Source organism: Sturnus vulgaris, chromosome 6 (assembly GCF_052056855.1).
Source record: "Sturnus vulgaris isolate bStuVul1 chromosome 6, bStuVul1.hap1, whole genome shotgun sequence".
In the NCBI taxonomy this organism is placed as follows: domain Eukaryota; kingdom Metazoa; phylum Chordata; class Aves; order Passeriformes; family Sturnidae; genus Sturnus; species Sturnus vulgaris.
The window spans coordinates 13,236,809-13,251,737 of NC_142248.1; the positions used below are offsets into that span (position 1 = coordinate 13,236,809).

A 14,929-nucleotide genomic window follows, 5' to 3' on the forward strand; every position below is an offset into this window, starting at 1 on the left:
CTCAAAATACCAAACCCTTATTTTAACCCTTCATGCTTTGAAAACTGCTCATGTTGAAATTTCCCAAGCAGCTTGAAAACCCACTGGACACTTGTTTTGGACTAAGAAGAAGAAAAAAATTTTAAAAATCACCGCTCTAGCCAAAAATCTGAGGGTTTTAAAAGAATCTAGCCTTGAAAAACAGGGTGCACAAGACAAACTAAGAAGCTCATTGTCAAACACCCTTGTCAAAAGTGCACATAATCTTGTAGCTATTATAGGTTAAAATAAATACATTCTCTGGTCCCCAAAGCTTTTTCCTAGAAAAATTCAACTGGTTATTCCATTATCATCAGAGCTATGCAATGTGATGCACCACATCCAGCACAGGGTACATTATATGCTTTGTAATAGCTCATAAAAGTACTTGTAGATGTTCTGCTATCTCCAGAAACAGCTGCCCCAATACAAAAAGTATCCTATTTTAGTGCACTAAACATGCACCACTGGTGTACAGAACCTTCAAGCAAGATTATCCCAATACATTTAAAACATGCCCACATATGGATATGTCACCAAATCCAGACTCCTTAGCCTCCTCATTTTCAGCACCACGTCAATTTTAAATGATTCTGGCTGAGAGAGATGGCAGGATGCTGAAAACCTGTCAGCAACTGGCAGGCTGACTCCATTAAAGCACTCAATATTGCTAACATTGGTTCAACAGGACTTAAAAATTACTCCCCTGTGAAATCAAATTCATCAGGTTCTCTCTCACACTGCCCACAACACAAATTTCAATCCACAAAAGCACAGGGTCTAAATGGTCCCCAGACCATGGGTCACTTTGCTTTCAAGGTTCAAACAAAAATAAAATTTCAATCAGAAAAATTACTGGAACCACAGAGGATAGAATTTTGACCATTAGTAAAAATCTGTGTGAGTTCATACAGAACACAAGCTGATTCAGATGCCAGCTTTGCAATGATATCCACAGTGAATCCAAGGGTGGGGAGCGTGGAAAAGAGATACTGGGTTTTAATGAAAGGTCTTTGTTGAGCTATAGCCTTCCTTACAAACAAAGCAATTTTAAGGCTCAGAATTACACTCAACTCCACAGAGGGTTGCAGGAGATTAAGCCACCCAGGGACTAGGCTCTGTGTTTAAATGTATTTAACCACTGAATTGCATTTGGCTCCAAAGCACAAAAATGTCCTCCTGATCCTGGTAAAAACCCACTAAAAAATCCATGCCTTCTCTAAAATAGCAATTCTGAAATTACCAATTCTGAGTATTTAAGAGCATCTTATCCTATCTGTAACACCAGAAAGGCTCCACCATATGTGGTCTTGGAAGAGTGCACAAATGTGCAGAGGTGGACTACTGAATCAATCTGACCTCCAGCCTCAATCTCACTCCCTAATAATCCCTGAAATCAAATGAAACCACAAATTCTCTGCTTGGTTCCTCTATGGAGCTTTATGGCCTGTGGCATGTACAAGCTGGAAAAGAAAGTGTTAATGGCCCAACTTTTAAACTTATTTATTTGAGCTTGAGAACTGCACAAGGCAAACAATTTCCTCTTATATTGTCTCACAGAGTATGTAGCTCTGGGCACCCTAAACCTCTTGGAGGTGCTGTCCTCACTGCTCATGTCAGCTGCAGGAATATTCTGCCAAATTTATCTCTGCATTGTTGTATCAATAACATCAGCACTCTACTTCAAGCAAGCCTGTTTGTAGCTTGGTAAGAGTCCAAGCTTACACTATTTTTCTTTAAGTTCTTCAGTGGGATTGCTCTACTTCTGTATGATAAGAGCTCCTTGAAGAAGAAAAGCAATTAACCTCTGTGGAATCTTGAGAACATACAAATTTTCTACGCCTTCCTCTTGAATTTGTATACAAGTTGTAAAGGCAAAGTCACAACAAGAACCTTATGAGAAAAAAGACAATCGGAGCTTCTCAACACAGTGCTCCTTTTGCCCAAAGCCCTTTACTCCCCAAAATACTTTGTAACCCAGACACCCTCATGCCTCCAGCCCTCACTCAGGTCTCTCCATCTCTGGCCTCCTCCAGCTGGTCAGTGTGGCCAGACAAGCCCATACTGATCTCTGGAGTGCTTTTAGGGGTAGTCCAAACATTCAGAGCCAGTCTGCTGCTATGGAGAACCAAGGCACAACTTAAAGAGCAGAAAAACAGAAGAGGCAGCCCCACCTGAGAATTCTCCATTTACTTGCTGGCATTGCAGCCCAGAGAGCCAGCCCAAGACAAAAGAAGGTGGTGCACAGCTGCAGATATAATTGGAGGCATTACACTTGCAAGGCCAGAAGCTGGAATATGACTAATGCATCTGAGAAAGCTGATGGATGTCCTGGAGGCAGCTTGTATTTTATTCTACCCCTAAGCAAAAAAAGCAGGCAGCAGAGGGAAGGAATGATGACAGCCACCTGTCCTCCTTTATGATAGCAGCCCCTTTTATTTCCATAGGGTACTTTTTGCCAGCACAGGAGTCCCCTCCCCATTCTATAGCCTGCGGATTAGAGAGTAGCCAAGCAACTTACAAAAATGCCTTACTTTAACAGCAAGTCTCCATAGCTTCAGTGTCTTATATTACCTCTTTCTTTTTTCTTTCTCTTCAGTTCTTATGAATTATTTTCTTAATGGTAGCCATCAAAGAATTAAAAGTCATTATTAGAAGACAGAGATAACATCTAGAAAGTGGCATACATCATACTAAACAAGCTTTGCAACAGATTCCTGCACTGCTCGTCTTGATTTATTTGTATATATTTGATCAGACAAGTGTATTTTATTCTGTAGCCGGGCCAAAGTTTTACACTATATACACTATGTATAAAGATAGGTAGTTATCTAGGTGCTCATCAAACCTGAAAAATAAAATTGGTGAAATCACACGAAATGCAATTGAGTCAGAGGAAGCTGAAGACAAAAACTGCACAGTGGCAGAGCAATGATCATGTTCCTCTAAGTCACAGAACACAAAAGGCATTTAAAATATGAGTTCACAATTTTCAAGATGGAAGGCAGTCCAACTTTTTTTAACTGTGCAAGCTTTGTAATACATAGGCAATGAAAATTGACAGTTTTCTGACCAGTGAACTTCCTGTCTCAGTAAGTAAAGTCTCTTGTATTACTGTAAAATAAGTGTGGTCTAGTTTCAAGATGTCTAAAAAGCAGTTGGTTTTGTTTTCAGGACAAAGCACGTAGTAGCTGAATAGAAACCCCCTTCCATGAGCAATACACCCAGAAACCTGAAGCTTCTGTAGAAATGTGCATACAGAGACTTCAGGGGCAGTAGTATCTGCAGGTAAGTGGCTGTATCTACAGAAGACAAGGCAATAAATGCCAGCATACTTCTTTTTCTCCCTGAGAGTGAAGGAAGATTCAGTGCTTCACAGAGGCAGCTCCTTCCTTTCTGTTGCTGAAGCTCTGTCAGTGGACACTTTGGACGATATGTGCCAAACCGGAATTGCTCTTCCCAAGCTTGCCATCTCCCACAGTCCCTGCAACCCTTGGCTGCCTCTTCTGCAAAAGACTCTTTTTCCCCTCAAGCACTTCCACTCGATCACACCAGTGTCCTTATCACCTTGTACCCACAGCCATTCTGCACAAACAAACCAATACTGCAGGACACTCATCTGGAGGTAGTGTCAGAAACAGAAATACATTTTTAACTCACAGGTCTATCCAGCCTCCAGATCTGCAAAAGAAATGCAATCTGATACAACACGTTGTAACGGAGGTAGGAGAACAGTAGAGTTCTCTCTTCAACTGCTAAAAGCTTTGAGGAAAGAAGAGCTACTGTGCCCACCCTTTTGGATATTTCAGTCTGTATACTTGTTTGGACTAAAATGTCAGCAAGTTACTTTCTCCAGGAGAAACTTGAAAATTGATTTTATCCTAAAACAAATAGCCCTGGTACATGACAGGCACTGTTAGGGAGCCATGCCAGCAGAGAATTTAACAAAAACTAGTGGATGAGAAATAGTTGGTACCGCTGTTCTGTGAAAAACTGCCACCATCAGAACAGCTTGAAATAAAGCTCTCAAAGGAGCTGCACTGTTTTAACCAACCTAATTCTCTAGTGCCCAACACTCCTCCATGCTTTGAGATTTGGCTTGATATCTCTGCATTTGAACAGTGAAATGCTATTTAGTTTCCCACGTATGCATAATTTTTCTTGGGTAAAACAGCAGTAGAGGTTTGGATCCACGACGTTCACAAAGTCAGGAAATTTATTTCTACAGAACCCCTCCCACTACTGTTGGCAGCACTCCTTATTAGCTGCAACCAGTTCTGGTAGGTGTAGGGCAAGCAGCTCTGAGACTTGAGTGTAAAAAAGCTTCAGATCAGCTTCCTTTTTGCTGTTGATTGTGCTTGTCTTCCCAGAGTAACCCAGCACTTGCAGCCTAGCAGTGTTCTCATCAGAAGGGGGCTTGACTCTTGAAGTCTCAGGGAGTGAGACTTCCTGGCAGGGAATAAGTGTTTCTTTCGCGAGAGACCTGTGTGAATTCTGAGGAACAGTACAAAAAACCTCAACAAACAAGCACTGTTTACTAATAGCAACTTCTTTTAGTGCAATTCATTTCCCAGTAAGCCTGCACAGCACAGATGCAGCCTCAGAACCAAAGCTGCAGAAACACCCTTCCAAGTGCAGGTAAATCAGAGAGATAAGGAAGGGTTCAACCACACAGTTTAACCAGATCTCCACAGCCTTCTTTTGCATCAGTGACGATACTACAGACAGAAGTGCCCATTGCACAGCAGAAACTGTGCCCATCTCATAAAACAGAGCACTTCTTGTCTCTTCTGGTGAGAACACAAAGGAACAGCCACTCAATTCCTCTTGCTTTCACCAGGGCCACTACACCCAGTCTCCTCCATGTGCCAGCCACAGGTCAGTCACAATGTGTGTTCCATATTCACTTGTATTTCTATATGAAAAAACAGACACTACACTGCAAGTGGCACATTTTCAGCTAGAATGTTCTTATTTTCTAGTAAGATTTTAAGATAAGGATACATGTATATATTTAAGACAGATTTTTCATCTATGGGTCTGGTCAGGTAGGTCAGTGGATAGGCCCTAATTTTAAAACAAGCACAGGCTTTTCTCCTCTACAGAAACTTCATTAAGTTTTCCTGCTAGCACATCAATACTTGCTTTGTATTTTCTTTGACCCAACAGCTTTATTAGTCACCTGAACAATTTCTGAGAATCAGTGAACTTTTCTGTTTCAGATATCAATATAACTTCACCAATAAGTAATCGGCAACTTTTACAGTAATTAATTATTTAAGATATTTCTTGTGTTTTGTACTCTATTTTGTATCACACCTCACTCCTGCTCTTCCTAACGCATGTGTACAAGAACACAGGCTAGTGACTAGAAGCATAAAGATCATCTTGTCAAGAAAAAAATGCTGGAAACTGAAATATTTCAAGTCTCTGCATGCACAGTTAATGACACAATTAGATACATTTTCCTGTCAGAAATTCCTACCTGGTATCAGCCCTCAGTTCCCACGGAGGGACTTTACCTTAATGGCTGAGTCTGGCTGCAGACTGTGGCTGGCCCCGAGAGTTCCTCCAAACTCTTCCCCTCACAGCCAGCAAGCTGTAAGTAGCTACAGACTAAAAATGCTTTTCCAAGCCTGGACCTTCCTCCAAGAGAAGGGAAAGGACTTGGCACACCATACCAGCACAAGCTGATTCTTGGCATACCATGCTGGCTGGGCCACACAGCTGACCACCTGTCCTGAACAAGTTCCCACAAGTGGTGCAAGAGGCCAGAGAACAAAAGAAAATGTATTAGGAAGACATTTATGTCTAAGCTCCTCAACAACCTAAATGTCCTCAGGAAAAAAAGAAGGCAAAAAAGTTGAATAAGGAAAGAAAGAAAATCAAGAGTCTAAGTGGTCCCTGGTTAATGCTACACTCTCTTTTGACTGGCTCCTATTTTTAAAGTTTCTTTTAGGGCTGTAGTTTTTCTTTATGTTGCCAGTTTAATGCATTCAAGAAACTAAAACTGATTAACAACATGAATTGCTTCGCATCACCATCTTTTATGCAAACAAAAAACTTTTTAAATCAGGGTGAGCAAAGTATATAGCCCCAACTTTTTAAGTGGGAAACAGAAGCAGAGCAGTGATTTATTCAGAGGAGTCAAGGCAGGGAAATAGGCTTGAATAGTGTGGGACTGTCTCCATCCCTAAGCAGAAGATAATTATGCATAATGTGAAACAAGGGCTGTTCCTCTCTTTCTAGACAACAAACTTCTGAGGACATTCTAAACACAAGCTAAAATTTGCCCCCCCTTCAGAATACTTAAAAAAAATTTATAGAGGCAGGCAGTGAAATGGATCTGTGAAAGAAGCTAGCTTGCTGAGCGTTCTAAAATGAAAAAAGGAGTCTTGTCTCCTGTTACAGCAAGCCCAATATTTTAGAAACCTCCAAGCGTTTGATGGAGCATCCAGAAGAGCACTGTTGGCAGGGGAAGCATAAACAAACGCTGCCTGTAAATCACATTCAGCAAAATTACATGTTTTGTTCTAGAATCTGGAACTCGATTCCCTGTAGTCATGTGTCTTCTGCAGTCATTTACATCAGCATGAAGTAATATACTGATGGCCTATAGAACCATATCTTCGATGTAGCAGCATTTTACCTACATGACACAAACATCTGCTGTAAATATCTCAAAGAAGTAACAGCATGTTCAATCTGTTGGACAACACAGAAGCATACAAATATATATAAAAAAAAGAAAAGCAATAAACAACAAACCAAGTATTGACATTAAAAATCTGCCTATATATTAAAAAAAGCTAGAATGGGAACAAGACAGCTAGAGTGGACAGAGTCAGTCTTTACTAAGACTACTTTATGAAGTTCACAAATAACATCTTACACATGGAACAACTTAAAAGAACTCTTTATTATAAGACTGTGCAAGTTTCCAAGTTGCAACTTAAAGCCTGCATTTTAAAGCTTTAAATAGATGTTGCTTCAGCAGCCTAAATCCAGCTCTCAATCATACTTTGTAATACAAACTTCAAAAGCTCATGAAGTTTTTTTCCACAGAGCCCTTCCCTCAATCAGTGCATAGAAGTTATAGCTTCTACAGCTTCTTGACAACTATTAAGTGTGCCTGCTTTCTCATCATACTTCTACATTTACCCACAGGTCTTGCATACTCTGCACTATTCACATTCTGCTCAGAAGCCTGAAGAATTACTTTCCTGCTAACTGTGTCCAAACATTAGGGTTTTTTTTTGCACTGTATCATCCATGTTTTATATGTTTGTAACTGATGTACAGAGAGATCAAGGTTAAAACTATATCTACTGATTTTCAGAAACCCTGGAGAGAAGCACAGGACACGATCCCTCTGGTTTAGGTACGACTTAATTTGTGGCTGTGATGCTTAACCTTTCTGAAAACAAGGACCCAAACCTAATTCAGTGAAAGAGAATCTTATCTTACAAGTGAGGAAGTTTGGTTTAAGGCACCTTAGAAAAATGATGCAACAGGCAAAAACATGATGCAGCTCTCCAGGGCAGCAGCAGCTCTCAGCTGCCTTGAACTGTGCCATTCCTTCCTGCAGTCTGTTGCTTCAGTTGTCGTGCATTTCTCAACCTCTCTTCTGTACTATAAACAAGACCCAAGTATTGTGGAAAATTGAAAGTACAATCATTGAGTTTGAAAGGTTCTGTCACAATTTAGACACAATAGTGGGAAATGCAGAGTCACGGAGATAACCTTTCTTCTATCATTTCACAGTCTTTGGAGCACTGGCCTTTATAGCCTTAATAATATTCTTCAGAACTACCTAGTTAGTTACCTGCACAGCAATCCAGGAAGTTATCTGGGTTTTTTTCATTCAGTAAATTTTTTTAAAGCCCAAAGATTCTGTCATGAGGCATAAAATCAATACCCAAATCTGTTTTAAATCTTGTTATATTTGCAATTGAGTTATACAACCTTTTCCTAGACACTGCATGGAAACCCAGAGAGCTTAGGAATAAAACAGACTTCATCTCAGTGCCATTCTAAACTCAGTGAGAGACTCAGTGTTGAAGCTCAGGATGGCAGAGGAAGGGACAGTGATGGTCAATCTTGTGAAATCTTAGTTAAATAAATTAAACAAATTGAAGGCACAGTGTATGGATTTCCATCTAGCTGACAGAAAGACCAAGACCTTAGCTGAAAGTCTTATGTGCTCCAAAGCACAGGACTGTTAGTTCTTAAAATGAAAGTTCATGAAAATATTTACTTGGCAGAGAGAAGATATTCTTTAATTGTGTAAATTTTTATTACAATTTTAAACACCTGAAAACAGGGTCTAAATAGTTGGGAAACACAGGCAGTATGTCAGTGGTTTCCAGTTTTTAATGTGTACTCTTGTACCCACAAGAACCCATATGAAGAGGGAATGATGCCACAACATTTTAAATTAACCACAAACGTAACCCTGGAAGGAATGAAAAAACATGGTTCTGCCACACAGTCATAGCATAGGCCATGTACAGCACACAGCTTTCCTGTGTTCTATGAACTGTTTTAATTACTACATCCACGTAGACATGAACATAGACATGAAAACCACTGGCAGCAGTGTCTCAGTGTCTGTAAAAGTCTCAGTTCTGCAGCAAGGTCTCAAATGAGGATCTCTGCCTGGTACATGCCAATCTGTCAAACCCCATAGGTCTGATACAAGACCCCAGCACCCCACATGTGTCTGCAGTGCAGCCTGAACCTCACGCAATTAAAACCTGGCTCTGGCTCCAAGGCCACAGTCAAATCACACAACCAGGCCAGGGGGGCATGCATTACCACTAAAGAAAGATACCAGGTCTGCATTTTCACAGCACCTTATACAAGGATTAGCACCAGGGAAGGCTCCTAAGGATAAAGAAACAATTAGGGGATGTAAGACTGTAAAATGGGTGTTGCTGCTGCTCGCCAGAGTCCTCTCTTTCTCCAGCAAATGCCTGCCTGAAACAGCAATGATGGTAAAGTCCTCAGAAAAGCCTCACTTTACAAGTGCTACTCAAGTGTTTGTAACATTAACTTAGCAGGTTGCCAACTTTTTCATGTTTCTTTCCTCCTAGCAGGATTCACACAGCTGATCTCTCAAAAGCAATTAATCAGTGTCCTAAATTCTACCCACCAATGAGCCCCTGCACACAGATTTCTTAAGAGGAAAAAAAATGAACTTTTTAATTAAGTTCTTCCATCAGAAATCCAGTCCTGCTGATAATGGTCAGGAAAGTATGCAAAAGTAATTACTCACACAATCTGTTTGTCACACTTTTGCCACTCTCTTCTGGGGCATCTAGCATTCTTCTTCCAATTCATTAGCACCCCTGCCCTGCCCACAGTGCCTCAGGAACAGCATGCCCCTGTTTTCCTTCTCTGGATAAAACACTCCTGCACATTCACAGGTCAGAAATTTGGATGCCTTCCCCCTTGCCACAATTGAATAAGCACGTCTACATTTGTTGCCCGTTTGCAGGAGCCTGAGAGTGAAGGAGGAATCCAAGCCACTCACTTCCCCAGTGAGCTTAATTAGCATGTCAGACAAAAACCAGGGGGAAGAAAATTTTATTAAGGAGCGGTTTTAAAAATTGCAGCCACCTGCTAGACAGTGAAACTCTTTAGCCTTTTCTCAAACGAGGAGGGACTGCTGGGCTTGGAGCAACCTTTGCTTCTCATCCACCAAAGGTACAGCACCACCCAGTTAGTGTTAACCAAAATTGTGAAATTTTGTGACTTAATGGGAAAACCCAAAGGCAACATGATTACCTGAGCTACAGTGCCTCATCTCCTTGACCCTTCACGGGAGACAGAAGCGACCAGTAACTCTCACTTTATGATGACCATTTAACTTTCAATTTTTGCTACAGCAGATGACAGGCATCTCAGTTTATTATTTTTGTCAGAAAACACTGTACTGTATGGTTTACTGTGTAACCTGTGTTATTCACCACTGTGGAAATGAAAGCAACTCAAATCATCAAGACAATCTATTTGCAACTCTGCTGGTTTGACTTCACTGTTTGCAATAAAACCACCTCGCCATTGGGGAAACGATAAGCAAGGTACTCAGACATCGCCCACTGCTCAGCATGTAGATTTTGCAGAATTTTACAGTAACAAATGACAGCACTTCAGCCCATTTGTGAACTAAAACCCATGTCCCCTCCTCCCCAGGGAGGCTGCCATTCAGGAAATCTACAGCCTTTTGGCCATCTCTTACCCCTTTATATGGAAAATACTCTATCAAATACCACAAAGTTAAGTACCAACATAGGAGCTCTCACAAATAAATCCAGGGCATATTATCACTGGTTATCAATAGCTACACTGCAACAATCTCCACTAACTGAAAATGGAAGTGCCCACCTGTCAGTCTGAACCTGCTTATCTTTGTTAATCCTCAAGCATCCCAAAGGATCAGACTGGTGGCACTGCAGGGTTACTCGAGCATGCATTCATCATACAATGTAACTCACAGAGCAGCAGCAGATCCTGCTTGTGGAAGCATGACTGGAAGATCTCAAGCAATGTTCCTACCCAGATCCTCAAGCCAAGAGCCTGGGAGCCAGAGTAATGCTCTCACATAATGACAAAATTTCCTAGTCCTTGAATATTTCAAAAGAGATTGCAAAGTGGTTTTGAGCTCCTCAAACATGAATGGAAATATAAGAGTTATAAGAAGGATAGGAGCAAATTGCTTTTTCATCAAAACCTTTCTACCCATTCCTGAAGAATCCCTACATCCTGCTTTGCTAGATCTACACAAAACACCTGAGACAAGACCAGAAAACCTACGACCATATTTTTAGTTTTGAAGTTGGAAGAAAGTTTCTGGACAGAAAATATCATACTCCTAAATTTCCCTAGCTGTTGCTTCTCCTCTAAATTGCTTAATTGATAGTGCTCCTGCTGACAAATCCAGGTGCTGTCTCCACAAATACATCGTACACTCAACAAATTGGCCAAAACCATGACAGCTGGTGCCGTGTTACACCTCAGCAGTGTAAAAGGAGGCAGCTGGAGGCAAAGTAACCTACTACCACCCAAAGAGACACTCCATGTGTTCAGATACTGGAGTTTGCAGCTTCCTGCAATTAAACTTGTTTCTGGAAACTGTGCAAGTAGTCCTGTTCTAGGCGAAAAACAAGAGGTACTTGTCTCTCCTCAGTTCAAAGCCAATTCAAGCAGAAAGCCTTCAGCCAGTATCTCTAAAAAAATCCTGTCTATTAATTCAATTCCCTGAGTTTAGACACTGACACTTGACAGTTTGGTCTTAGCTTTTACAAAAGACAGTCTTTTATGGCCAACATCATAAAAACATGATGGAGTAGCAAGAGTTAAGGTTGTCACCCTGAAGTTTCACCCTGTTTATATTTTACATACTGAAAAAAAAAAGCAGTCTTCCTCAAATCCCATTTTCAGAATTTCTTTAAAGCAGTTGGGAGTACAGTATTCCTTGTTTGTTTTGTCTAAACTTTCAGACTTTCTGGCATCAGATGAGAATCTGCAAATCTGAGATCCATAAGGTGGCTATTAATACATTATTAGGGCTGGGTTAATGACTCAGCATTCATCTGCTGCATATATTTCTCTGAAAAAAGACACTGAGATTAAATGCTTCTGGTACAAATACTATAGTTTTCTACAAGAAATACTCTGTTGATTATGGGTCTGTATGCATTTCTAGATATGAAATTAGATTAATCCCTTTAGGGTAAAAATAAACGAAGGATGAAAATCTCGTGACCTACTTTTTCCTTCTAAACTTGAAAGCAGTATTTTTATAGTACCCTTATCTTTCTCTCCCTAAAATACACAGCAAATATTATAACTTTGAGTCTGTCAGTTGATTTTTAGAAATATGGCTGACTTTGCATCTTTGACTAGAGTTACTTTTAGGAAAGCCTGGTTCGCTGTTGATTATTTTTACTTTATAGATGTTCCTACCCCACAGCACCTTTGTGACTACTCAAAGACGTTTATTTCACAAACTCATAAATCCATCCATAGACAGACACATTAGGGCTTTCTTTTGTTTAGTTTCTGCTCTGGGATTTCTGCCCTTTCTGTCTAATTCAAACTATTTCCTAAATATTTATGTTTCTCTTTGACGTGGCTTGTTTGACCTTGTTTGCTATATGTCACTTCTTTATAACTTGATAAGGTTTTTCACCTTGCTTTTCTTGGATAATTCAACAGCAGTTATGCAAGATCCTAATAAATGTTTGCATTCTCACTTCAAGCAATTAAGGATACCTACGTGTTCAGCAGTCTCATAAGCACAATTCTGCCACAAGTTGTTGCTATTTAATGAACTGCTGATTAGAGGGTACTCTCTCCTTCTGTCTCTCTAATAGTCCCTGGATGGACTTTATATAAAACTTCCTTTCCAGTAATTCAAAGCTGATGGTCAGGCACCACGACACTGTGAGTGTGGACGCCAGCACACTTATTCACATATATGTGTGTGGAGAAAGAGAAAAGATACATATAAACAAAAACTCATGTAAATCAAACACAGGAAATATGTCTATGCAGGCCTCTGATAAGACAAAAGTGAAAGAAGAAACAAGATGATTGTTTTATAGCTTCATATGGATCCAAAGAACAAAAAAAATTGAACAAAAGCACTGATGGACATAGAGAGAACATTTTGGAGCTGCATCATCAGTACATAGGAAAGGATCCTTTATTCTGATTCCCACTACTCAAGGATTCTCCAGTTGTATCCTTCATGTCCAAAAATAAGGGAATAAACACAGCAGCACCAGTTGGGAGGGAGAGGCAGAGTGCACTAACCACAAAGCTACCAGTCCATGTCAGGATCATCACTATTGCTCTGTTTCTCCTGACATCCTCAGATGTTTCTTGCTGCCCAAAACAGCCCTCTGCACGTATGGCTGCAAGGTGACCATTTCTGCAAGCCCACACCTCAGCTGCTCTTCTCTGCTCCTCCTGCATGAACCAAAACCGGGTCAGATGGAGAAGCTCTTCAATGTGCCTCTTTCTCTCCATTCAGTATGCAGGAATACAAGATAAACACCATAAAATTATATTAAATAAAAGTGAGAATATTCAAATACTGGTGACACTGATGTTTAAAGCCAGTAATATAGTAAACTAACTTTGTGTGTTATGGTTCTCTGGGTTCTCTCCCCCTTAAAGAGAGCACTTATATATTCATTGGGGAAATATGACAAGTCTTTCAAAGCCCTCGGACAAGCTGTTGCACCACAGAACAGCTTGTTCAGGGTATGAACTTTTTCTGCCACATGCTGTGTAGTGGGTGTTGCATTAAAGCCAATGGAAAACCACGTGGCATCTCATCTAACACCTGCACAGTTTTGGACAGGCTTCTGGACCATTACCAGGTGCCTGAATCTCATTTTAGGACCAGGTCAGATGCATCCATTTTGCTTTACTTCATGTATGTGTTAAAAACTTTCATTCAAGACCTTTCATTTGCCAACCTCAAAAATATTTAAGCAGTATCTTCTGTGCATGAGGTGAACAGGAATAGGCAATTGAAAGCATTAAGTGTAAATACAGATTTTTATCATTGCTGTTCAGCAGAAAACCAAAATGCTCCTGTAGTCTCCTGATTCAAGGTATTTAATTCATTAGAAAGTATTCCACCTCCTGCACAGAGCAGCAGAAGCACAAGTGACAGCTCTGTCACATACACATCCACTGCAACTGCTGCCAAACTCAAGTCTGTTTTCCATAGGCAAAGATATTTCTCATCAAGTGGTAAATTAAACACCAACTCTACAGAGAAATCTGAAGTGAGGGCACTGGAAGGCAGCAACTTTGGATACAGATAAAACCATACTAATCGTTGGGAGAGCAGAGGGTTAACTTGGGGGATTTGCTACCAGAGGAAACCATTCAGGCAAAAAAATTTATAGAGACTTAGGTGATCTGAAGATTTGCAAGAACACAACTAGTATCTGTATTCAAACTGTAGTGGACTCTATTTTTTAAAAAAATCTACTTTTAAATGAATGAAACCCTAAACTGAACCCACAGTGGATTTACTGAAAAGCAGAGTATGCAGCCAAATGGGGAAAGGACCCACTCCATAAGACATGGGATGCAGCCTGGCACCATCACCTGGTTCTACCACCCTGCATTACTGTGCCCCAGTATTGCAATAATGCAGAGCAGCCAAAGACATCATCACCAAACCACACCAACAGTTCAACTGCTGCTCAGAATTCTGGCCAGCTATTTGGCTGTCCCACTGCCAGCAGCATCTGCTCACGTGTGATCCTGTGCAGACAGACAGTGCCCTTCTGAATTCTTCACAGTGCCGAGTGCTGTGAAACTGCCCAGTTTATTATGAAAGTGAGGGAATTAACACCACGTCCCCACAACTAAGATTGCTGTTCACATTACTCTGTAGTTTACCAATCTACTCCCAGCAAATCTGGCCATTGAAAAGTCTTTTGTGCCTAAAGTACGAAAGAAGGCTGGGGAGAGAGGTCCTTTCTGGATGGTTCACCTCCCATTTTTATTTGGAGACTTGTCACAGTTTGAGTATACAGAAAAGTCACAGATCTGTAACAAGCATGCCTGTGCAGACAGCTCCTCCTTCATTTGTATTTTCTTTGCAGTAATTAAAAAAAAAAAAAAAAACAAAAACAAAAAACACACACATACACAAAAATCCCTCTAAAAACAAAATAAAATTAAACACTTACTTGAACTGTTACCCCTACTTGCCTTGAATGATGGAGGACCTCACACAACAGAAGTGGCAGGGCAGGACAGACTGGCACAGTGAATTGGAAATTGAATTTTGGCAGCTCCCTACCCGCATGCAGAAGCCCTGCATGTCCAGGAATGCCTTCCAGATCTCAGTTCTCCTTCTGAGCTCCTATTCTTC

General features: G+C 40.6%; 1 protein-coding gene across 4 annotated transcripts in view; it reads right to left on the reverse strand.

Annotated features, from left to right (window-relative positions):
* Positions 1-14,929, reverse strand: part of RGS6 (regulator of G protein signaling 6) — a 253,141-nt gene that overhangs the window by 162,733 nt on the left and 75,479 nt on the right. Inside the window, exon 1 of one of the 4 annotated variants that reach the window (XM_014869361.2) lies at positions 5,504-5,593. The exons of the other annotated variants lie outside the window; for them this stretch is intronic. The gene's annotated coding sequence lies outside the window, so the exon portion shown is untranslated. Of the gene's footprint in view, positions 1-5,503; positions 5,594-14,929 lie in introns of those variants that run through there. 4 annotated transcript variants of the gene reach the window in all.